The following is a 26,149-nucleotide window of genomic DNA, read 5'->3' as shown; positions in this document are numbered from 1 at the left end:
TGTTAGGTCACTGCGATAACATGGATACCCAACAGCCTTCATTATTTGCATTGGGAACAGGCCGATTTCCTTCGTTTTCATCTTCCTACACACTTATATGCAAACCCATCTCACGCGACTATCTTTGTGGACTATAATCTGATGAAACAGTATTGTACAATACCAGCTGAACGTAAGTTCGATCATGTTTATTGACTACTGCTATACTATTTATCAATCTGAAATCCAACCCCCATCGAGACACCCTACGCCATAACTCTCCTGTCCCCTGCCACAACTGCTGTGGTCCCAGCAGCGCCTTATCACCAAACCAGGTTATATATGTTGTTGTGTGACAGTGTGTCACATAATAACCTGGATAATATTCCACCACTGGTCATCCATACAAATGTATTGCTTTAATTTCTCATCAGCACTGCCAAGACAGGAGACGAGAAGATAACGCCATTAATCACGAATCCCTTCTTGTAATTTAGTATTATGATTTTTTGTTAACTAATATGTTTAAAACCTACCGATGAAGATGAACTTGAGATGAAGGATGAGTAGGTTCTTCAGCCAATCGGATATCATCTTTCTAAAACGAGTCGGCTTCATTTCTCGACCACCTTGATTCGAAAATCCATGCAGGACACACGTATACCTTCGATGGAACTCCCTTTTGGGAGAAGATGTCATGGAGCTCAGAAACAACAGGATGTATAAATTATCCACAACAATATAACAGCGCGGCCTTTATTATGTACATTCCGAAAAGGCCGTTTAGCCTCGTTTTCGGAAAACAGAAGTCTGTGCTGGTCTGAATGCTTCGTTCACTTGTACACCAAAACCCTTGACTTTGATACCAATGAAAGTCTACCTGACCAAACCTAGAAATATTAGCTAGATTTGTCCCTACGATCATAGGTTTCTGGCACGCTCAATACCCGCAACTCTGCACATAGAATTGAGGCGCCTTAGACGACTGGGCCACACCTGTCCCAGGTTCATATAGACATGCCAGGAGAGAGTGGTTGAGTACGCCAATGATTTTTACGTCGTTTTTAGAAATGTTCCACCCATATCACATCGAGAGATATCAAGAAAGGTTTTCTATGTTGCAAATAAGTACTTCAGCAGCCAGCATGAGGAAAATAATGCCACAAATGCATTTTAAGAATACATACATATTCAAACGTCTTCACATTTGGAAACCCAATATCAATGTGTAATAACATCGGGCCATCAATTATTGCTACGTTTTTTTAAGTATATAATTTGAACGGGATAGTGGAAAATAAGAGAAAGTAATGCAGTTTTAATAGTACATGGCTTGAAATCACGAAACCAAGCTATAACCTGCTTGCCCTAATCGTGTTTGTCAGTCACCAGAAGTAACAGGCTAATACATATCAAAACACTTCACTCGGGCAAATAGAGAAAAAAAACATCTTTTCAGTGTAAAATTAAAATGTATGTCATCAAAAACTAGTTTTGTGGAGAGCCTCACTTGTGAGACAGGTTATGATTAAATCAATTGAGATGTTGCTTGTTACAGCTCGCAGGGAGGCGGTGCTGCCAACGCGGACGCTGCTTCAAACCTAGGGCTACTTGTAGAATTTGAATCGCGTTTTGCATATATCATATCCGTGTAGGGATCACGTTGCGTATTCTTTCTCCCAGTTTTCAAGAATATTTTTTGTTAAAGTTGATTTTGTATCTTATCTTAATGTATGATAAAGAAATTTCGTGACCTTAAATATTTTTTGTTACATTTGTTTATATATTTTTACGATTTAGCAAACACGAAACTACTTTTTATATGGCAAATATAAGGGGTGGTGAACCGTCCCTGTGTGTTAGGTAGGGAGAATTTACGTTTCAAGGTTTTACATTTGTAATGAAATAATTTAATTTTCAGTAACTACATAAAAAACATATAATAAATAGCCACGAGTGACAATATCTCCTTTTTCCCCGCCGCGAGATGTGGGAAACATGATTTTTCACTCGACATGAAATATCATATATTTACTCTTCAAAAAAAGAAACTCAAAGCCAGATTTGTGTGAGGTAGAAAAATACATTTATACGTGTACAAGGTATGGAGCCAAAATGTTGTGGAGAGAACACGTGGTGATTGTTGCTATGTCAGTTATCGGTACATCAGTAACGCGTATGTCCCCCGTTTGAATTGATAGCGACCTGATAGCTCCTGCCCAGAGAAAAGACGAGTATGCGAATCACATCCTGGGCAATGGTAGCCCACTCGGCCTGCAACGAAAAAGCCAACTGCTGCAACGTCTGTGGTTGTGGTTGACGTCGGCGTAGCCGTCGATTCAATCAACCCATAGGTGCTTTATCGGGTTCAAATCCGAGGATCTGGAGGGCCAGGGGAGAACATAAACGTTGTTGTTGTGAAGACAGGCTCTTGTGATCCGTGCTGTGTGTGGTCGAGCGTTGTCCTGCTGGATTACACCGTTGCCGTTGGTTGCAATTTGGAGGACGTGTGGTAGGAGAATTTCGTTGATGTATCGTTGAGCCGTAAGATTGCCCTGGATATGGACCAAATCTGTCCTGCTATGACGAGAGATAGGCGTCCACATCATTACGCTACCCCCACCAAACCTGTCCACTTCCTGTACTCAGTTTCCGGCTTAACGTTTCCCCCGACGTCTTTTGACCCGGTCAAGATTATTGCACTTATATTGCGACGTGCATGTATGTGTGTGTATATGTGGCTGTTTGTGCTAGTCCGGACTAATGCGGATTTAATAGTGCAAGCACACTGAAATTCAATGCCGCAGTTTAACATGAATACCCCACTCAGACACAGTATACTGACTCCGAGCAGACCAGCCCTTGTCTTTAATTCCGAGCAGGCAGGGTAACAACAAGTACCATCCTTTAACGTCTTTTGGTATGACAAGAGCGGGGATCGAACAACGGACCTTCCGCTCTCCGAGCAAAAGCTCCATCACTAGACATTGTAATCTTTTGTTGTGCACATTATATGACGTCATACAGGCAAATCCTCAAAAACTTTGTGTACTGAGCAAGTTGTCGCTGTGACAAGTAAAGTAAAATATGCATGGGTCTGTGGCCTTTTGAAAATAGAAACATCTTGTACAACGTGCACTTGCAGAAAGGCTCTTTATACCAAAAGCCATTCATGATGATATGAGTACAACTGAAGGGTCGGATGCCCCTTCCTATGCCACTGTAGAGATGTATGCAGCAGGGTTAGAGAACCTTGAAGACGACCCAAGGTATGTCACATCACCAACACCAGAAATGACCCAGAGTCGAGATGTGGTCATAAACGACTCGCGAATGAATGAAAGTCCTACTGCTTTTTCAGTAGTTCCCAGGAGAGAGTACATTCCATAATTACAGAAACTTTGGCAATGAAATAAGTATCAAAGTTCCAAAGCTTCTGACAACTGATAGAAAAGGCACTAGGCACAAACATTTCCATAATTTTGCTCTGTTTGAAGCCGATCCAGAAGATTCTATCCACGACTTGTTACTATGGCATGATACGATAGAGGCTTGTAAGTAATCGAATCTTGACTACACAAATATGTTCACAGGATGAGCAGGAAACCACGCCTCTACCCCTGCCCCACATTGCAACCACGTGTAGAGGACCCAAACGTGAGGTATTCGACCTTTTCGGCACACACATATATTTTCATAACGTAACAATTATTATAAGAAAAACCCATTGGTTTTCTGGTTTATAACTGGTCCCAACAACCTTTGGTCGTAAGGCGATTTAATGGATCGGGTTTGATTGCGTGTCATCGTACCCCGACGGTATCTATCCTTACTCATAATGTCAATCATAGGTTTGTTTGGTCCAGACTTAGTTGTGTTCAATGCCCCGCACAACAAAGAGATCACAAAGCTACGGCTATCGTAAGTGTATGCTAAAATATGGGAGTTATGATCATCTTGACGCTAAGACTGCTTTGTCGAACGGGACCTAGGCAACTGGAATATTGCTCAGAGCGTCGTTAACAACACACAAACATTATGAATTTTTTTTGGGCTACATGTGAACGTGCAACAGACCTATTTTCATTATCAATAATTTCGAAGTGAATCAAAACGCTGATGGAATCGACCTCATTCGAATCGATGGTAAGTGGTGTTGGGGCAGATACAAATCACATACGCTGGGTGTCTCATGAGAGCATGACTGTCCCACGTATATACGTATATTCTTACCAAACCAATTCTTACAGATCAGATTTATTGACACCCTGGAAGAATGCGAAGACCCCAAGATGTAAGTGGGGGTGATAATAACGTTATGGGGAGGAAAACATCAATATAATCCACATTCTCTTATCCCACGCAGTGGCTATAACCACCAAAAGAGAGGGGGAGGGGACGTAACATGGTGACCCACATTCCTTCATCCCACTCCCTCTACTCCCTGTGACGATCAAATGGGAGAATATTCTGTCATCTGTTAGCTGTCTTTAGATGTTCAAGCTGACACAATTTTCAATTTTCCAAGGAAAACAGGTTGCTCTAATTAAACTAATTTACCAAAGTTAGCAATTTTGCAATGGGATACTTATTCTTAGTATTGAAAAATAAAACTGCGTATATGTGCACTCTCCAAAAAAAGAAACGCACAGGTAGATTTTTAGTAAATATATTGTACCTTATAAAGTTGATATATTTAATTTAATATCATGGATACCAATATGAGGTCCAATAGTCACATGTTATCGTTGTACAAAGGTATTGAAAACTGTTCATTGTCATGTCACATAAGGCCACAAGGTGGCGCTGAACTCAGTATCTCGTGTGACCGCCCCGGCAGCAATCACGGCTCTGCATCTCCTCGGCACTGACTGGATAAGTGTACGAATTCTGTCCTGTGGAATTCTGGTCCATTCTGCTTGTAACGCGTTGGCCAGTTGTGGGAGTGTCTTCGGCGTGTTCTGACGTTGACGTACACGTCGATCGAGTTCCTCCCCAAGGTGTTGAGATCTGGAGATCGCGAGGCCAGGGCAACACTTTAATGTTTGCATTATGAAGGAAGTCTACCGTTACACGAGCTGTGTGCGATGGAGCGTTGTCCTGTTGAAACAGCTCCCTCTGGCGGTCACTTATTCGAAGAAGGTGAGGTTGAAGAATTTGATTCATGTATCGATTTGGTGTCAGATTTCCCTGAACCACAACCAAGTCAGATCTCGTGGTGTAGGATACCACACCAAGACACTACCGCCACCGAAATTGTCGAATTCACGAACACAATGTGGGGCAAAACGCTCATTTCTACGGCGATAAACACGTTGTGTTCCACCTCGCCGCTGAAGAAGAAATCGTGATTCATCGCTAAACCACACTCGTCCCCAGTTTCTCAAATTCCAAGGCTGTAAGGTATGGCACCAATGCAAGCGTTGCTGTCCATGGATCTGTTGGAAAACAGGGATGATAACTGGTCTTCTGGGTCGGATTCCAGCCTCGCGAAGATGGTTCCTGACAGTCTGGTCCGATATCCTCCTTAAACCAGGGATGCGTCCTGCAGTCCCTATAGCTGTGGCATTCGATGACGAAGGTGGAACAGTCAAATGTAGCGATCCTGTGTAGAGAAGGCAACTCTTGGTCGGCCGGTTTTCGGACGGTCTGCAGTGGAATTGATCTGTGTGTATCTGTCACAAAGGCAGCAAATGGTGCTGTGATGGACGTTGAATGGCGTGGAAAAGAAGACTGCGATTCCCCTCTTTGGATACGTCCTATGGCGATGTTCCGATCGGCAGCGCTGAATCTCGGCATTTTCGAACTTGAAAAATGTTGACAATTGAATGACAAATTATTGGCTTAAGCTTGCCTTTTTATAGCCACTACCACGAGTTACGAATGCCATAAATTGCATGTGCTTTACTTTACTGTTTTCCTCCATGACATTTTTAGAACAAGTGTGAAAACAATGGCGTTTAAATTATTGCAAATCGACAATGGCTGCTCATTGACGCACCGTTTGTCGAATATGATGGGCCACCAATCATTTTCCAATAACATATATCCAATTTATATACCGGATTTTTTGTGTAGTCAGGTTTAATGAACTACATACTACCCGTGCGTTTCTTTTTTTGAAGTGTGTATTCCTGTTCTCATCTCTGACGTTCATTTCTGTTAATTATGCATTCCCTTTAAGTGAAAATGTCAAAATTAGAGACTTAATTACCTGTATTTACGTTGGCGGTTTTAATTACATACACGTGTATAGAATAGAAAACCAACTAAATATGCTATTAATAACTGTCTACCTACCAAGATGTGGTCATTTCTGTTTAGGCCACAGTGAAATTGATGTCATTAGCAATTGGATGACAGCATCCGAACGACGTCTATTTCAGATCAGTTCTTTAAACGCCCGTCGTGCAGTCGGGTTACGCAGACAGCTACAATGATGTTCACTGTTACAAACACTTCCTATCTAATTTCAACTCCTTTAGAAATGAGTGTGGGAGGTTGTGAAGGCATGTCCACACCTTGGTTTCTACAAAGGGCATTTTCTATGGTGATCGCTGATGTATTTCTTCACTCTCACTTTGAAATGTTTAATATCCACGCATCCTTTTTAAACTTAAATAAGAACTCAGATAATTCTTTCCCATATTTCAAATTAGAATTTTGACCATTGTGCCACACACCACGCTGGGATTGGGATATGGAATATTTCTGTTTAATTTCGGAAATAAAGTTTGACCTGAAAAGCCATAAAGATGTTTCTTTGTGGTCGCATTGTCCGTCTTAACCATGGACGACGTAGATGTTTGATGTCAGAAGTAAAAAAATAAGCTATTATGAAAACACCATTCATGCTTTAGTCTGTAGTTGACAGAGACCTCCCACTACACAGAAACGTGGTGATTTTACACAAATTGGTTGCATGATATTGAATTGAGAGAGTCTTATGTGGCCGTTATTGTTCGGGGATAGTTCTATTTGTGAGTAAATCGACACATAATTGCGTCTTCGTTGAGTAAAGGATGTTTCTAAATGCTTTTAACACCAATGTCATATTTCACCCGAAGCAGGAATAACCCTCACTCTTACTGCTTGGTAGTTACGAAAAAATGTTTTTTCTTTAAAATGAGATTTGGACATCTTTATATAAAATATTGATTTAAAGCAATAATTGGGGAATAATATTGTCAGAAATGTCATTTTAAGATCGTATTCGACTTTGGTTGTAATGGGTAATAAAACATGGGTACTAAACGGCCAGTTCCTGATTTAAACGCTTCCACTTGACTTTGACATGCCGCGATTTTGACAGTCAGAATGACTACATTAGAAGGGTCGTTCAATTGATAAATTGCCTGTCAGTGAATCTTATTTGGGAATCTTTTATTGTATGCCCTTTTAGAGTTTATAACGCTTTATCCATTGGAATCTCATCATTGATTGTTTGTTGGTTTGTTGTTTCACACCGCAATGTCCCAGCTATAATCAATCTAATTCAAACCAGTTATTTACTCCGATACGATGATCAAAGTTTTCTTATCAGCTAATCAGCGTCGATGGTTCGAAATCCTCGGTACGAGTAAAAGAAGCATTCAGACTACCATAGCTTACTTCTGTATCTCGAAAACAAGCTTTAAACCACCTTAAAAGACGAGCTCAAACGACCTTTCCCATATGTACATCGTGAAGGCCGTGCTGTTATATTGTTACATTATAGGTAAATATACATTCTACGTTGGTCAAGCGTCTAGATTTCAACTCCTCGTCTCCATCTCCTCAAATGACATCAAAAGAGAAGATAAAAATACTGAGTGTCGTATTTAAATACTTTAACGATTATGGTTCTGAAGCTCTTCGGTGCATGATATGTTAGATTATTTCCAAAAATATATTAAAGGGGCTAAAAATTTACCTAAATCAATCATTCTCCATGTGCTCGGGTGATATCACAATTTTGACTGTCGAGCAAGAAAATGGTAGTTGTTCCAGCCAACTTCCGGTTTGGCATGGACCGCCCTTACCCCTTGTGAAATAGAAGCATGCAAACGCACGTGCAGCATGCATGTCATCACTGCTGACGGAAGGTGTGCGAGTGTTGTCTGAAAACTGCTTCCAACAGTTCTTCACCATTAACAAAGGTCACCAGCAAGGGATTTGCACACACCTATGTGGAGACTCGCATTAGGGCCTTTGTTGCTGACCCGCCTACTTGTCAATGGTAAGAAACAGTCCATATGGCAGTGCCGTGAAACATACCTGCCCAGGAACAGAGGTGTCCATATGATGAGTTCATTATTTCTCCCTGTCCGCTGTTACATATCATTTCAAACAAATACTACATTTAGACGTGACGTTCAAAAATGAAACACGTCGAAACACGTGACGCCATATTGAAACATTAGACATGTCTCAAGCAGCTCGCATTACGGCTAAGGTGTCAAGTACTCCTTATTTAGCCACATTAACGATGACCAGTATGCAGAAGGGATATAGATCTGTCATAATTATATCCGGGCCATGCCTCCTGTCAAATTAAAACTCACCCGCAAGACGTCTTTCATATTTCCAGCGTGGATTGTACAAAACAAGTCGTAACGGATACAGTTACAAATTTGTGTTATTTTTGGTCAGTCTATTGTACGTAATTTTGAGGGTGTTAATGGTGAAAGAAAAAATGTATTTCAATTTAACTAAGCTACCGAAACAAGCATTTATTGAATACTAACTAAAGGAAAGAAATATTTCTTTAGTAAAGAAGCTCGTTTATCTGTCCAAATATGTCTCATGTTGGCTCAGTCTTTTGTAAATAATTGTTGGTTTATGGTGAATGAAAACAATGTATTTCAAGACAATTATGTTTCCGAAAGACATAATGAAAAACTAACTGAAGGAAAGAAATATTTCTTTAGTATAGTTACTCAAAATCCAATTTTGAAGTGTTTACTTTTTTCACCCGGCAGTTTACATCGACAACGAGTATCAACATGAACGAGGACAAGATGCTGGGAGTGGCATAACATTTCTTGCGGCCGACAATAAGTGAGGTTTGTTTAACCCTGTTTTATAGTGGGGCGGTTAAGGCTACAATTGTGGACTTTGGCCTCCCTGGTGGAAGAAAATCCAAGATGGCCGTCTGGTTGGTTGGACTCTCTCATGATATCAATTACATCCTCAATATATCATACTTATCTGATCCATTTTAACGGGTGCACGGGTGGCCCAGTTGTCTAAGGCGCCGCGATTCGCTTTGCAGAGTTGCGCCCCTTGGTCACGCCAGAAACCTATGATGGTGGGTTCGAATCCCGGTTCGCCTCGGTTATGTTTCTAGGTTTGTCAGTACCATACCCGTGCTCGTAGGTTTCACAGATGTGGTACACGTCTAAAACCTGCATCACGTCAGGCTTTCTGCCCACATTAAGCTGACACGCCATGATATAACTGGAATAATTTTAAAAGCGGCGTTAAACCCAACTCACTCACTCACTACATTTATACATATAACCATAATAATGCATGAGGAATGAATTGCAGCAGAGCTGTATTTGCAGCGCCCCCTTATGGTTGAAAATACAAGATGGCCGCCACCATGACAGCAACCTCTATAGTTATCAATCGATACTCAATATATCATAGTTATCTGGCCAATATATACAAATTATCATTGTAATGTATTTCGAAGTAATCACAACATTTCTGTATATAATTCAAACCTAGTATGCAGCACCCCCTGGTGGTGATTCAAGTCCACGATGGCCGCCGACATGGTTGAAATCTCTAATGACTTTAATATATACTCATTATATCATAATTATCTGGTCAATTCATTCAATTTATCAAAGTTTCTTTTACAGGATCAATTGAAACAATGCTTCATATAATTCAAATCTGGTATGCAGCGCCCCCTGGTGATGACGAAAATCCAATATGGCCTCCAACATGTTTTAGTTTTCTGAAATTGTCTATTGCTACAGCAGATATAGATATCATTTGATATCTTTGGACTTAGGATAAGTTGATAAGTTTTGATATAATAAATCATTATTAAATGAAATTGTATCAATTTATATGTATTGTGTATGATCAATTCGTATGGTGGCTCGGCATATTATTTCATAAATGGTCTGCTGAGAAATATTCTACCTAGCTTATATTAGATCACCCTAAAATCACTCATAATCATCTGGGATTTGATTCACATCTTAACAACTGGAATGTTTGTGTAAGCATTATTTACATTATTGCCATGAACCTATGACATCAACTTACTTCCTACTTAAGTATGACCAGGAATATCGGTTCAATGTATGTGTTTACGACTCTATAATTCAGTTACAGTGAACACTTTCCTTCAAAATATCACATAACACTGTACTCAAGACCGGCAGTGTACAGTTTACAAGGGGTTGCAAGACTTCTTACAGGTGTGGTGTTAGTTTATAACACTTCTTTGTGCCTGACTAAGTGTTGTCCACTTGAGTATCTATATACTAGTATTACTGCATGTCTCTCCCAACCCCTGACTACAAGATTCTGAAGTGTGGAAGGTGTGTCAAGCACCTGTCGCCAAACATGCATTGGTGCTGTCTTAGAGCTGCCTCTTTGGGTTGAAATGTTGTCAATTGTCAGAGATCTTCATGAACAGAGATTTTGCCTTTCTTTGACTTTCCAAATAAACTAGTGAGATCGAAAAACCGCTCCAGCATCTTCATATTGTTGTCAGAGATATCTGCTGATGATGGGAAAGCAATGGTGACTTCAGGAAATACTTGACACGTATCCCAAAACATGAACCGGTGAAGGCATTAAATAGCGACAATGTCTTTGAATTCCGTGGGCCTCAGGAAGAAAACTCTCGGCTGTTTCAGTCAATCCAACTGCACCTCCATCTCCTTTCATACGGCTATTAAAGTGTTCATGTGTCTGACCTTGTGCCACACCAGAGAATGTCCGTTTAGTCTTGTGTGTCACTAATCCACCAGAACAATATTCCTGGTACAGCGGTGCTTGTGCTCTACTGTAAGAGGGACATCTCTGTGAAATGCAAGCCATTATTATGAAATGTGAAGCTGCAAACTTTGGGGAATCTGCCTTTGGGATTGCACCCACCAGGCACAATATGCAACGTTCTTGTTCAAGAACAAGGGGCCAGTTATGAAACTAGGGCTGAGCAGCTTATTTCGGTGCTCTACATTTCCTGAAAGGATCTTCTGTGTTCGCTTTATTTCCTTATATTGCCCATATGCCGGATGTTGTAGCAAGGTGGGTACGCATGATGAAGGAATCAGCAAATCTGCAATTCCAACAGCACAGATTGCAGTTTCCAATCTACTTCCTTCGGGACAGTTTATGACAATCCTGAAAGCAACTATTTTAATCTGCAAATCTACCAAACATGATAAGGAAGTTCATCATATAATTCAGGACAGTTCCACTTGATTGTTTTAGTAATTGTGTATGGTGGTTCCTCCTTGGCAAGTACATGCATCTGACCGGGATTCTAATGCCCAATACCCTTATTTTACCTTTATACCAAATTAATTGAATGCTGTATCATAGCAACAGACTGTGCACATTCTAGAACATTGGCACATGGGCAATAGTTGTTGGAGGATATGTTTGTCTTGTTTTCTCAGTACTTCCTTCATGTGATGTGAGCAGTTTTACTCATGGCCAGGCATTGTGTAAGCACTATCGACATCTTGGGTGAAAGGTCCTTAAAAATGAGACACATAATTACCCATCTTGCTAAAACAGGATGGGGGTACATTAGTATATACTGTGGGCTGTTTGGAAATGGTTGTCCGGGTTTGTGTGCAAAAGAACAACATGTGATGTTTCCTCCCCTTCAGCTGTTGGACGCTGCTGCAATAGTTAAATGCTAGTACCATGAAGTGAATATTTTGCTCTTGTAGAGCAGGGATTATGATAGATGTTACCTTTTGAGAATGTTGGTGGGAATACCACTGCTTCGTCTTCATTAACACCACAAACTGTGCTACATCTGTTGAAATACACCAGACAGTCAAGCAAAATGAACAAACCCATAGTGGTAAATGTGTCAACAAGGTCACGTTTTCTTTTTTAATACCAAGTAAACTGTTACTTGCATTTCATGGTATCAGGGGTTTCTTTGTGATGACGTGCTGGTGCACCGAGACTTCACGCTTTGAACACAAGATGTTCTAAGATAGTTTGGGATGCTTGAGGATTGTTTTGTTTTACTTGGTCCTTCAAATGTCATACTGACTTGAGCTTTCAAAGAGGCAGGTACAGACTGTTTATGGCAGTCAGAAGGAAATGTTCCCCTGAATGTCTGTTTCAACCTTGAAACATTTCTGCGGATAAGTGCTGCTCGTTGAGTTAGCCTTAATGATTCAGAATCAAAAAGGCATGTTTCAGTGCTGGTCCAATATCTTTATCAAATTCCAATATGACGTTTTTGCCTTGATTGTAATCTCTCAGAATTGCTGGCAAGATTCTATTCCAGTCTTGTATTGTGTTCAGTTACAGAATTTAAAGTTCATGCAGTCTAATATATTCCCCAGATCTGCCTTACGGAATACAGATCTTGCTTCAACTGAATCATTTTTAGTACCAAAAGCTTACACATTGAGTAAAGCATTACTTGTAAAAAAAATTAAGCTAAATTTTATTGAAATGGTTGCAATGAACAAATGATACTGATATTATATGATACTGAAGATTAACTCATTTTGGATTTTCTTCGCTACCAGTGACTGCTGCATATTAATTTACATTATATACATTGTTTCAATTAATTTTGCATGAAGTACTAAAATTGCCAAAATGATTATGATAAATTGAATATAATTTGACATCATAAGAGATTTTAACCATTTTGGCGGCCATCTTGGATTTTCTACCACCAGGTGGCGCTGCTGAGGTGGATCCATACCCAGAAATGATTCAATGTAAAAGTGTGTCAAGTTTGGTGCTTTTAACCCAAAGTGCACAATTTTGACAAAAATCCAGCCTAAACCGCCCAACTATTAAGCATGTTCAACCATATGACGGCAATGTGTTTGGTTTGTTTAATATCTTTAATTTCCCTACTTGAAATATTAATATACAAAGTGATATTCTATGGCGACGTGTTTCTACCTACCAGTCAGCTTAAATTTCACGAGTGGGCAATAGTCTGGTTTCTTTCGAATTTTTTTCCGATGAGTCTGTTAACTTAAATCCCTAATAAAAAAATCAGCCCATATAGTAAGCAAATAAAACACGTAACGTTCATTATTTGCAGAAGTCAATTTTATTTTTTAAAAACAACATTTTTCATTTCGACCTTCAACACTGCTTTTACTTTATTCAGCCTCTATGAGAAACATCAATGTCAACAGACAGAAAAGATTGTAATATATCAGAGCCCGAACTCGGAACATGGCCGTCGCATAATTCATCCTTTGAAATCAGAACAATATTTCATTTTATTATAATGTAAGAAGAAATATATAACTTGTTCATGTTCGTTTCTAACAGACAGATATAAAAGTAGGTCAAAATTGTATTTATTCTTTCATTTCGACCTTCACCTGTTTACAAAAGACGATTTGCTAGAAATGCGAATTGTTTTACAAAAATAAATGTTTGACATCACAGCCAAATAAATGTCATTCAAACGAATGACCAGAAATGCCATAAGAACGTGCATCTTCCAACCTAATCATAAGAATATTGTAATAAAGCACGAAGATCCCATGGATGCTATTTCTTCTTGTATTTCGAAGCAAGGAACCTCTCTTCATCATTGGGGCATCACCGTGTTGGGAAACCCACTTTCCCGAAGATTAATGTTATGAATGGTGAGCACTAAAGCATCGATTTCAGATTCGGCATAAGTCTTGTTACACACCAATGGGTCGTATCATTGCCAGTCTGAGTTTCACGATATCAATGTGGTTGGAGTAACCTTTGTATATATACACTGGATGGTGTAATCTGAATAAACTGGACTGTTGGACTGAAATGTCTGCTGGTTTAGAGGACTCAATGTCCGGTTTAGGCACGGGTTTACTTTACGGTCTGAAATGTTGGTCCGGTTTAGACAGAGGACGTAATGTCGGACTGAAATGTTTGTCCGGTTTTAATAGTCCATATTAACGAGGTTCTCGTTTCGCGTGTCTTATGTAGACTTACCATAATCTTGGTAATATTTAGTTGAGTTTTACGCTACTTTTAGCAATATTCCTGCAATATCACGGCAACACTGGAGACATAAATAACATCACGGGAAAAATATAAGTTGGATATGGTTTTCCGGAAGAATAAGGAATATATCGAAGTCTGAGTGATGACGATCGATTAGACGTAGTGTACTAGACAGTCGTCTTTTCAGGCATTCCTGATGTGCATAATAGGAAGTAGTGTTTCGAGGTTATGTAACTCACCCCAATAATCGGGTACTTGTGACAATGTCGAAAATATTACTGTATTCATATTTCCATAAATTCAATCAAAGGATATTCCTATCAATTCACACCTCACCTGCTTGACGAAATGAAATTTAACCACGGCCATCAGAATACTTTTTTCATTAGACACTCCCCTCCCAGCCCATTGTCAGGATTCCTACAAGACTTCAATATTCATGAAACGCTAATCCCAAACAGCATTGTCCCCGAACCACCCAAACACATACACGCATCCACGTTTAAAAGCCTTTTCAAAACACGAGAAGCTCAATCGAAAATTTTTTGAGCGGAATAATGTGGAAAAATGGACTGTCTTTCTGTCGCTTACGTACTCCCATTAGGGTCTGTCCATATTGACTGATTAGCGTTATGAAAACCTGTGTGTACTTACAATCTGCCGGGGAGGTTTATAAATCATGCCCACCTATTGTAGCAGGCTACCCAGGCATCGTACCATTATGAGGCTGTCGGCCTGAATGACAGTCACCAATAAGGTCATAATTGATTGAAGAAAGATGCCAGTTTACTTCCACTGATGAAAAGGGATGTCCATTGACAATTTGCAAGGTAAACCGAGCGAGTGAGTGAGTGGAGTGAGTGCATGAGAGTTCGAGTGAGTGAGTGGATGTGGGTTTTTAGGCAGCTTTTAGGTGAGGTGAACTTTGGTTTTACGTTTCGTTCAAGATTATTTCAATTATACAGCGAGGTGCATGCACGTGTATGTGTGCGTGTGCGTGTGCGCGTGCGCGTGCACGTGCGTGTGCTTTGTGAGTGTTGCTGCTGAGAATATTGACGGTGTTATATTGTTAGATCACTGTGATAACATGGATAACCTACTCAGACAAAGAACACTCCGACTCCAAGCCGTCAAGTCCTCGCTTTATTTACACCGAACTTCCACTCTCCGAACTTTGAACAGTGTTGATGCGGGAAGCAAAGTGTTGCAAGTGTGTACTGTTTTTGCGAATGCCATGAACGCGGTTACGGAAGTGACAATTTAAGAATCATCATCAGTACGAATCTGAATAACGAAGACACCATCGGCGAGTCCTGGTTTGACTAAGGGAGGCAACTTTAAACACACATTTTTGTGTCCTCTGTGTGGGTGGTTTGACTGGGCGTTCCAGTGTATCGGTAGGTACATGGTTTTGTGAGAGAGCGTCTGCGTGTGTGAACGAGTGAATTATCAATATTTCAAATGAGTTGTTTGTTCACAGCTAAACATGAGGGTGTCACTGGTGAAAAGTATTTACTTTGTCGGATCGTACTGGAAAGCTTTAATAAACTATTTACATCTACACCTGCTGTGGAATCAAATGATCCGTCAATACTCCGAAACAAAGACCTTTGTTTGTACTTTTTACGTTATCCCTGCAAGTAATACCATGAATAGTATCGTCTCCTCACAAAGGGTCAGAGAATGATTGATGACTGTTTATTCCAACATTATTGCTTAACTTAAACAAACCAATACTTTTCCCATTACATAGCCTTTATTCCCCTGATACGCCTGTAAGTCGACCCAGCCAAGTGTCGTGCTACTGTTGTCAGTGTAATTCATTCAAGACATGCCATTGATCAATGTGTTTTTAACAATATTTTCGTCATCAGAGCAAGTTCAGTCGATCCCCAAGACGATGCGTATTCTTACATGTAAATTTGATTTAAGGTGTTTAAAGGTTGCGTTAGTCTATTATTTTGTTGTTTTTTAACAAAAAATGTGGGGAAAGCATTTGTTGCTTCACAATCATGGAGATGTTTCGTAACAGGGTAGCATTGTAATAGAAAAGAGGATTTGAAATATGGGTAAAAGAGGATTACATTACGATAAAGGAAACAATGCTGCTATCAGTTGATCACAATATTTCTTCCGTCTCGAAGGTTAGTGAGTGATTTTTTAGATTTCAATAATAACAAAAGAAAACACTCAGAACACAATAGTACTTCCTTTTGGATGTATGAAGTAATGCAGCTCAGAAACGACAGGATGTACAAAATAATGACGCAGCCGTCATCATTTACATTCGGAAAAGGCCGATTTACTCCGTTTTCGAGACGAGGGTCAGATATCGGTCCTTTCGTTAGGGAGAATTAAGAAGGCTCCTACACACACCTATATGCAAACTCATCTCATGCAACTGTTTGAAACAGTATTGTACAACACCAGCTGAACGTTTGTTTGATCATGCTTATTGGCTACTACTATCCTATTTATCAAGTCCGAAATCCGACCCCCTTCGGGGCACCCAACGCCATAACTCTCCTGTCCCCTGCCACAACTGACGTGGTCCCAGCAGCGCCTTATCACCCAAACAGGCTATATATGTTGTTGTGTGACAGTGTGCAACATGATAACCTGGTTAATATTCCCCCACTGGTCATCCATACAAATGTATTGCTTAAATTTCTCATCAGCACTTCCAAGACAGGAGACGAGAAGATAATGCCATTAATCACGACTCCCTTGTTGTAATTTAGGATGATGATTTTTTTATTGTTGACTTGTTGATGATCATGTATTTTGTAAAGGGAAAGAGTATGACTATTTATATGTGTTTAAAACATACCGATGAAGATGAACTTGAGATGAAGGATGCGTGGGTTCTTCAGCCAATTAGATATCATCTTTCTGAAACGAGTCGGTTCATTTCTTGACCACCTTGATTCGGGAATTTCGGTTTTAACAAACGAAGACCCACGTAGGACACACGTATACCTTCGATGACTCTCTTTTTGGAATTGATGTCACGGAGCTCAGAAACAACAGGGTGTATAATAAACAGCACGGCCTTTATTATTTTCATTCCGAAAAGGCCGTTTAGGCTCGTTTTCGGAAAACAGAAGTCAGATGTGCTGGTCTGAATGTTTCGTTTAGTTGTATACCGAAAATTTAGAAACCTTGACGCAAATGCCAATGAAAGTCCTCCTGACTTGCGGGGGTATCCTCAGATCCTCACGCCAGAGATCATCCCAAGCACACGACTTTTTATAAACCGTAACATATCACCATGTAGCGACGAGTGATATGTATTAATTATCGCATGAAACCTGGGATTGCTGCAACTTATTTTGAGACTCGAGGTTTACAATTTATTTATGACAATTTATGTTATGCTGGGATAGACTTTCCGCATTTTGGCAAAATGCTTCACTAGTAACGACTACAGCTATGTTTAGCTATGCCGCCTCGCTATAGTGTAATGTGGCTTCACTACGACCAGATTGGTCAGCTTGGTTCATATAGAGACAGAGAGTGAGTGAGTTGAGTTTAACGTGAGTGAGTGAGTGAGTGAGTTGGGTTTAACGCCGCTTTTAACAGTATTCCAGTTATATCACGGCGTGTGAGTTTAACGCCGCTTTGAACAGAATTACAGCTGTGTCAGCTTAGTGTGGGAGTGATGCAGGTCTCAGGCGTTTACCACTTTGGTGAAACTCGGGCACGGATATGTTGCTGACAAACCTAGAAACATAATGGAGGCGAACCTGGAGTTGAACCTGCGACTTTAGGTTCCTGGCGTGCACAAGGTCCGCAACTCTGCACATCGAATTGCGGCGCCTTAGACCACTGGACCACCCGTGTCCCAGTACCATATACACATGCCAGGAGAGTGCGGTTGAGTATGGTTTTACGCCGTTTTTAGCAATATTCCAGCCATATCACATCAGAGATATCAAGAATGTTTTTCTGTGTTGCAAATCAGCGCTTCAACAGCCATCATGAGACAAATATAAAACCGCAAATGGGCATTTTCAAATAATACATGCATATTCAAACGTCTTCACATTTGGAAACCCAATTTCAATGTGTAATAGCACCGGGCCATCAAATATTGTCACGGGTTTTTGATAGTATACAATTTGTACGGGATAGGAGGAAAATAAGAGAAAGAAAACAAGTTTAATAGTACATGGCTTGAAATCACGAAAACAAACTATAACCTGCTTGCCCTGATCGTGTTTGTCAGTCACCAGAAGTAACAGGCTAATACATATCAAAACACTTCACTCGGGCAAATAGGGAAAAAATCGTTTCAGAGTAAGATTAAAATGAATTTCATTACAAAAACACTAGTTTGGTGGAGAGCTTTACTAGTGAGACAGGTTGTGATTAAATCAATGGGGATGTTTCTTGTTACATCTTGCAGGGAGGAGCTGCTGCCATCGCGGACGCTGCTTCAAAGCTTGGGCTGCTTTTATGGAATTTGAATCGTGCTTTGCAAGTATTGCATCCGCGTGGGGGATCACGTTGTGACTGACCGCCTCATTAAAGTAGAGTATGCCAAGGTGACGCCCTAACTTGTTCTGACTATAGAGAGAAATGTTGTAGACAGAGATAGATAGGTGATAGAGAGATAGATAGGTGGTAGAGAGATAGATGGGTGATAGAGAAATAAATAGGTGATAGAGAGATAGATAGGTGATAGAGAGATAGATAGGTGATAGAGAGATAGATAGGTGGTAGAGGGATAGATAGGTGATAGAGAAATAGGTGATAGAGAGATAGATAGGTGATAGAGAGATAGATAGGTGATAGAGAGATAGATAGGTGGTAGAGAGATAGATGGGTGATGGAGAAATAGGTGATAGAGAGATAGATAGATGATAGAAAGATAGATAGGTGGTAGAGAAATAGATGGGCGACAGAGATTTTATAGTGCAATCCCACTGAGATACCATGCCGCAGTTTAACATGAAAAACCTTCTCAGACACAGTATACCGACACCGAGGGTAAAAACAAGTACCATATTTTAACGTCTTTTGGTATGACGCGGCCGGGTATCGAAAACCGGACTTTCCGCTCCACCACTAGACCACAGAGGTGGTCAAGATAGATAGTGGTAGAACAATAGATAGGTGCATAGAGAGATAGACATGTGGATAGACACAGAGATAGAAAGGTGATGACGGGATTGACTGATAAAGATATTGACATATAGATGGATAGAGGGAGCAGGTGTTGTGCACATTACCTGATGTCATAGAGGCAAATCCTTAACTGAACAAATTGTTTCGCTGTGACAAGTCAGTAAACTAGGCAGGGGTCTGTGACCTCTGGAAAATGAAAAATGTTATTCATGAAGATATGAGTACGACCTAAGGGTAGGATGCCCCTTCCTTTCACACTGTAAAGATGTGGGCGACTGGGTTAAAGCATGACAGGGAGAACCTTGAAGACGACCCAAGTTCTGAAAGGTCTGTCACATCATCAACACCAGAAATGATCCAGAGAAGCCAAAATATGGTGAGAAGCGACCCGCGAGTGACTGAAAGTCCTGTTGCTAGTTCAGTAGGCATTTCGCAGGAGAGAGTACACTCCATTATCACGGAAACTTGGGCAATGAAGAAAGTATCAGTACCAAAGAAGGCTCATTTCGCCTCGAGTGATGACGTCATAGCTGCTGTTGAGAACCTGTGGACAGCTAAGAGAAGGACGTCTACGAAAATCGGATCCTTCGTTGGCAATAATGTTTCAATGTGGAAGGGAATAACGTTGAAATCTAAATCAGCTGTTCTGTGTGAGAGTGGATCTTTTCTGCCAACCATACCCATGTATCTGTGCCATGAGTGTCACCCCACTAAATCTAACCACAAGCTCCCATGGTGGGGCACACTGCAGGGTGCTGGCCATGGGTTCTTGGTCCTAAGCCAAACCACATGTGCTGTTGTCTATATTGAAGGGCATTAAAATAATCAGAGGGTAGAACCGCGAGTCTTATGACAAGACGAGTAACATGCCCTTGATTGCACGGTTGGTTGCCCATATGTGCGCATGAAGCGCCAAGTGAGCCATGGTACAGATACTTGGACATGATATATATTTCCGGAGCGCGACAATCATTATGAACAAACCACATTGTTTTCTGGGTTAGAATTGGTCCCCAACAACCTTTGCTTGTCGTAAGACGATTTAATGGATCGGGTTTGATTGCGTGTCATCGTGCCCCGACGCTGTCAATCCTTACTCATAATGTCAAACACTGGTTTGTTTGGTCTAGACCCTGTTGTGTTCACTGACCCGTTCCACAAAGCGATCTTAGCGCTACGACTATCGTAAGTGTATGCTAAAGTATGGGAGTTACGATGATCTGAGCGCTGCGACTATCGTAAGCGTATGCTAAAGTATAGGAGTTACGATTATCTGAGCGCTGCGACTATCGTAAGCGTATGCTAAAGTATGGGAGTTACGATGATCTTAGCGCTGCGACTATCGTAAGCGTATGCTAAAGTATGGGATCTTAGCGCTTAGATTGCTTTGTGGAACGGGACCCAGGCAGCTGGAATATTGGAATAGACAACACACAAAAACTATCAGCAATCATCCACTCCTTCGGGTCAGCAACGACCCCCTCCTTCGGGTCAGCAATTATCCCTTTTTCGGGTCAGCACTGATCCTCTCCTTCGGGTCAATAATGATCCACTCCTTCGGATTAATCACTGGATTGTCTGGTCCAGACTCGATTATTTACAGGCGGCCCCTCCTTCGGGTCAGCAACGATCCCCTCCTTCGGGTCAGCAACGATCCCCTCCTTCGGGTCAGCAACGATCCTCTCATTCGGGTCAGCAACGACCCCCTCCTTCGGAGTACAGTCAACTATGTAAAAGATTGAACGCTTCAAACAATTTGATCCCCGACTATTGCAATGAGTACGTTTGTGTATAGTGTATAGCCGCAGTCAGCAGTTATAATGCGGCGGGCTGTAAATAATCGAATCTGGACCAGGCAAACCAGTGATGGATATAATTAGCATCGTCCCGGGCTGTCAGTGTACGGTGGCACGTACTCAATCAAATCACCGAACCTGATCATCCGATCCAATTAGTCGCCTTTACGACAAGCAATAGATGCTGGGTTCTTATTCTGACACCTGGGCCCCGTTTCATGTACCAGTCGTAGCGATACGACAGTCGTAAGTCTGTGCTTAACTCTGGTAGTAACAGCAATCGTAGCGCTACGATCGCGTAAGTGTATGTTTAAGTATAGGAGTTACGACCATCATAGCGTTACGATCGCGTAAGTCTATATTTATGTATAGGAGTTACGACCATCGTAACGTTACGATCGCGTAAGTTTATGTTTAAGTATAGGAGTTACGACTATCATAGCGTTACGATCGCGTAAGTCTTTATTTATGTATAGGAGTTACGACCATCGTAACGTTACGATCGCGTAAGTTTCTGTTTAAGTATAGGAGCTACGACCATCATAGCGTTACGATCGCGTAAGTCTATATTTATGTATAGGAGTTACGACCATCGTAACGTTACGATCAGGTAAATCTATGTTTAAGTAAAGGAGCTACGACCATCATAGCGTTACGATCGCGTAACTCTATATTTATGTATAGGAGTTACGACCATCGTAACGTTACGATCGCGTAAGTTTATGTTTAAGTATAGGAGTTACGACCATCATAGCGTTACGATCGCGTAACTCTATATTTATGTATAGGAGTTACGACCATCGTAACGTTACGATCGCGTAAATCTATGTTTAAGTAAAGGAGGTACGATAGTCGTAGCTTTACGATCGCTTTGTGAAGCTCGGCCCTGGTCCCCACGGGGGTCCGTTATATAAGGAGCAAAGACAGGTACATTTACTTCAGCCATACTTATGTTGTCTGCATGTCAGAGTCTCAGAATAGGCGAATCCCATTTTCGTCGCACCACAAGTGTCAATGCCGTTCATCACAAAATCATAGCCATCAACTGGCCTTGAGTAAATTACTAATAATCTAATCAGGCACTCCTTGAACCGGCGGGTTGATCAACGCGGTCATCATCAGATCCCAGGCATTGATTTACCCCTGATTTGCGTCTGTCTAGTCACGAATAGCAGGCTTCGGTCTCCCACACCTGAGAACAGGCCAATTAAACCGAGATCACACTAGTTTAGGATATTCCGATTGCTGGACAGCTGAGTTCGGACTGACAATCAATGAGCCTCGGGAATTGAGGTAACAAAGTCGTTTGAGGCGTTCCGAACTACCGGACATCTGTGTTCAAATTGTCAATCAGCATGGACCAGGAATAGCAAGGATTCCCTTTGCTTCAAATTGACTATTATATTCCACGGAACCATGGACATATGTGCATAGACTCACAATCAGCGGAATCATGAAACCATTTGATGAAATTACAGGTTTTTATTTACTGAACGGTTTACAGATGTGTCAAGGACTAAGGAAATTTGCACAGGTTCCTATCAGTCTGTTGATGACTTCCGTTGTCCGTATTATAAAGATTTTGCTGCTTTTCCGGACCAAACCATTATTGAAAACATCCTTGGTGAGGTATGGTTATTGCGTAGTCATGTCTAGGGTTCTCTAAAGTATCAATTAACGACATCAGTAGTGTACCGGTAGGGAAAAATCTACACTGAGGTTGTGTCAAAGGAAACTTGTACCCTTGCAAGTTGATTTGTCTCGAACACGTCGGAACCCGGACTGGATTATCGAATTACGGAAGTCCGTTTGACAACCGGCATCGGTTACTTCCTTTTCACGTTCTTCCTTCTGGCCCGAGTAAGTGAGTTGAAACTAGCGTCGCATCTCCATTGTTTCAGCCGTCATCAATATAGCAATAACATATTTAAAAGTAATCTGTCAAACATATGTTAGCTTAGACTAACGTTTAGTCACTGACAATTTTCATAATTTTGATAGAAACAAACAATTCCATTTAAAATTGAAAAGGAGCCCCAGTTTGAAGGCTGATTCAGACCGATGGAAAATCTAGACTTGCTTTATTTCTGGGTTTATCATCACAGTAAGGGCTGGACGGAAGGGAAAATTATATAGTCCAGGGACTGTGAGACAGACTAATGTTAGCATAGAAACAACACTAAGATTGTTTAAAACACTTGCTACAGGTTGTATTTCGAGAGGATAATATGTTTTAAAGGATCATATGCCTGAGCCTTCGTTTGGCTTTGCATTAAAATCACTGTGGAGAAAAAATCGCCGTAAATTCGTACCTGTATCTGTAATTCTATCGATACACGACATCCATCGTTCCCTGACTTTCGGATCCGTAGTTCTACCGATGTCCCACATCCATGATGTGTCGTAGGCGTACGTCTATTGTACGTATAGATCAACCATACCCTTTATCATCGGTAACTGTCCATCGGATTTTTGATCCACCGTAACCATCTTTAGGAACTGTGTGGTTGTACTCTTAAATACAGAACCCGCCTGTCCTATATACACCACGGCTGGATGTCCACGGCTCCCACAGTACAATTGTTTTCTTTTCTTTTTTAGATACAATCGAGCATGCTCTTTCCACCAAGATTTTAAAGACCGTCATACGACCCTTGCTCAGTTGTTTGATCAAGGCTATAACATTTAAGGCCTCAGTAAAGCTTAAACAACTTTTTATGGTAGAAATAAGGAGGACATTTCCAAATTTAACGCATCAGTGAAAAAAATGTCCGATGCAATACCCTATTTTGAACTATTGGCTTGCCTTTGAATGTGTTTGTAAGGGGTGGGACAGGAAACGTTCACCTTTTCGAGAACACCTGGCATCATAACTATTTGATAGTGATTCATAAACACATGCTCATGATAAAGTGGGAATTGTACAATCGACTCTGCTTTATGCAGAGATTTCTATTGGATATGGAAAGGGTTTTATCGCTTTATTTATATTCGACCGCTTTGATATTGATGGAATATCGGGGCGGTCGGGTAGCCTAGTGGTTAAAGCGTTCGCTCGTCACGCCGAAGACCCGGGTTCGATCCCCGACATGGGTACAATGTGTGAAGCCCATTTCTGGTGTCCCCCGCCGTGATATTGCTGGAATATTGCTAAAAGCGGCGTAAAACCATACTCACTCACTCACCCATTGTTGGAATATCGCTAAAAGCGTCGTAAAATCCTACTCACTTATTTACTGTTTTTTAAGAAGTCAACGACAGATGGAAGTTTATCGTACAATAAAACACAGGGAGAATAAACCATGAGTGGCGCAGTACCGAGTAGTTTATTCTCCATGAAAATGTTTTATTATAAACAACGACCACGAGCCGTTTATTTCTCATATCAAATATTAACATAAGGTGCGACCTCTTTAAGGATGATGTAATGTACACCTCTATTTTAATAATGATGACTCCCTCAATAGAATCCGACCTCGGCTAAGTCTATTTTAGGCTCAGGTGTATATTTCTCGTATATTCTCATAATCCTCACATCGATTATCTTTACCATTTCTCCCAATACCGTTTGTCATATCTCTCATGCCTTTCTTTCGGCCGTCGGGTTTATCTGCGTTGCCAAACTACATCAATGGGGATCACCTAACCAGACACTCCCCCCTAAAAATAACGTCGTCCAATATACGGCGTCATCAAGTTGCGAGCGCATGTTCGAATCTCCAGAAATGACTTCATGATAGAACAATGTTTTTTTGTGAAATAAACCACACATGTTCTTCATTGTTCTCTGCGATTTATCGCGTAGCTATCTTACATATTCAAAGTAACAATGATAATAGTTCTCCATAGAACGTACCAGAAAGCCTATCGTTGGCCTCCATCCATGCAAAATTCCGTTACCATTGTCCCCGTCGTCCCATCGTTGTCGCAGATCCACCGTGCCCTTACTTCGTGGCTGTAGTTCTATCAATACTCTACATCCACCGTGCCCTTACTTCGTGGCTGAAGTTCTATCATTACTTTACATCCACCGTGCCCTTACTTCGTGGCTGAAGTTCTATCATTACTCTACATCCACCGTGCCCTTACTTCGTAGCTGTAGTTCTATCAATACTCTACATCCACCGTGCCCTTACTTCGTGGCTGAAGTTCTATCATTACTCTACATCCACCGTTCCCTTACTTCGTATCTGTAGTTCTATCAATACTCTACATCCACCGTGCCCTTACTTCGTGGCTGAAGTTCTATCATTACTTTACATCCACCGTGCCCTTACTTCGTGGCTGAAGTTCTATCATTACTCTACATCCACCGTGCCCTTACTTCGTAGCTGTAGTTCTATCAATACTCTACATCCACCGTGCCCTTACCTCGTGGCTGAAGTTCTATCATTACTCTACATCCACCGTTCCCTTACTTCGTATCTGTAGTTCTATCATTACTCTACATCCACCGTGCCCTTACTTCGTAGCTGTAGTTCTATCAATACTCTACATCCACCGTGCCCTTACTTCGTGGCTGAAGTTCTATCATTACTCTACATCCACCGTGCCCTTACTTTGTATCCGTAATTCTATCAATACTCTACATCCATTGCTCCCTTACTTCATATCTGTAGTTCTATCAATACTCTACATCCATTGCTCCCTTACTTTGTATCCGTAATTCTATCAATACTCTACATCCATTGCTCCCTTACTTTGTATCCGTAATTCTATCAATACTCTACATCCATTGCTCCCTTACTTCATATCTGTAGTTCTATCAATACTCTACATCCATTGCTCCCTTACTTCGTATCTGTAGTTCTATCAATACTCTACATCCATTGCTCCCTTACTTCATATCTGTAGTTCTATCAATACTCTACATCCATTGCTCCCTTACTTTGTATCCGTAATTCTATCAATACTCTACATCCATTGCTCCCTTACTTTGTATCCGTAATTCTATCAATACTCTACATCCATTGCTCCCTTACTTTGTATCCGTAATTCTATCATTACTCTACATCCACCGTGACCTTACTTCGTATCCGTAATTCTATCAATACGCTACATCCACCGTGACC

The sequence above is a fragment of the Haliotis rufescens genome, unplaced genomic scaffold, assembly GCF_023055435.1.
Source record: "Haliotis rufescens isolate VD_foot unplaced genomic scaffold, xgHalRufe1.0.p SCAF_9, whole genome shotgun sequence".
NCBI lineage: Eukaryota > Metazoa > Mollusca > Gastropoda > Lepetellida > Haliotidae > Haliotis > Haliotis rufescens.
The sequence above is the reverse complement of the archived record's forward strand: the minus strand, read 5'-3'. Positions refer to the sequence as shown.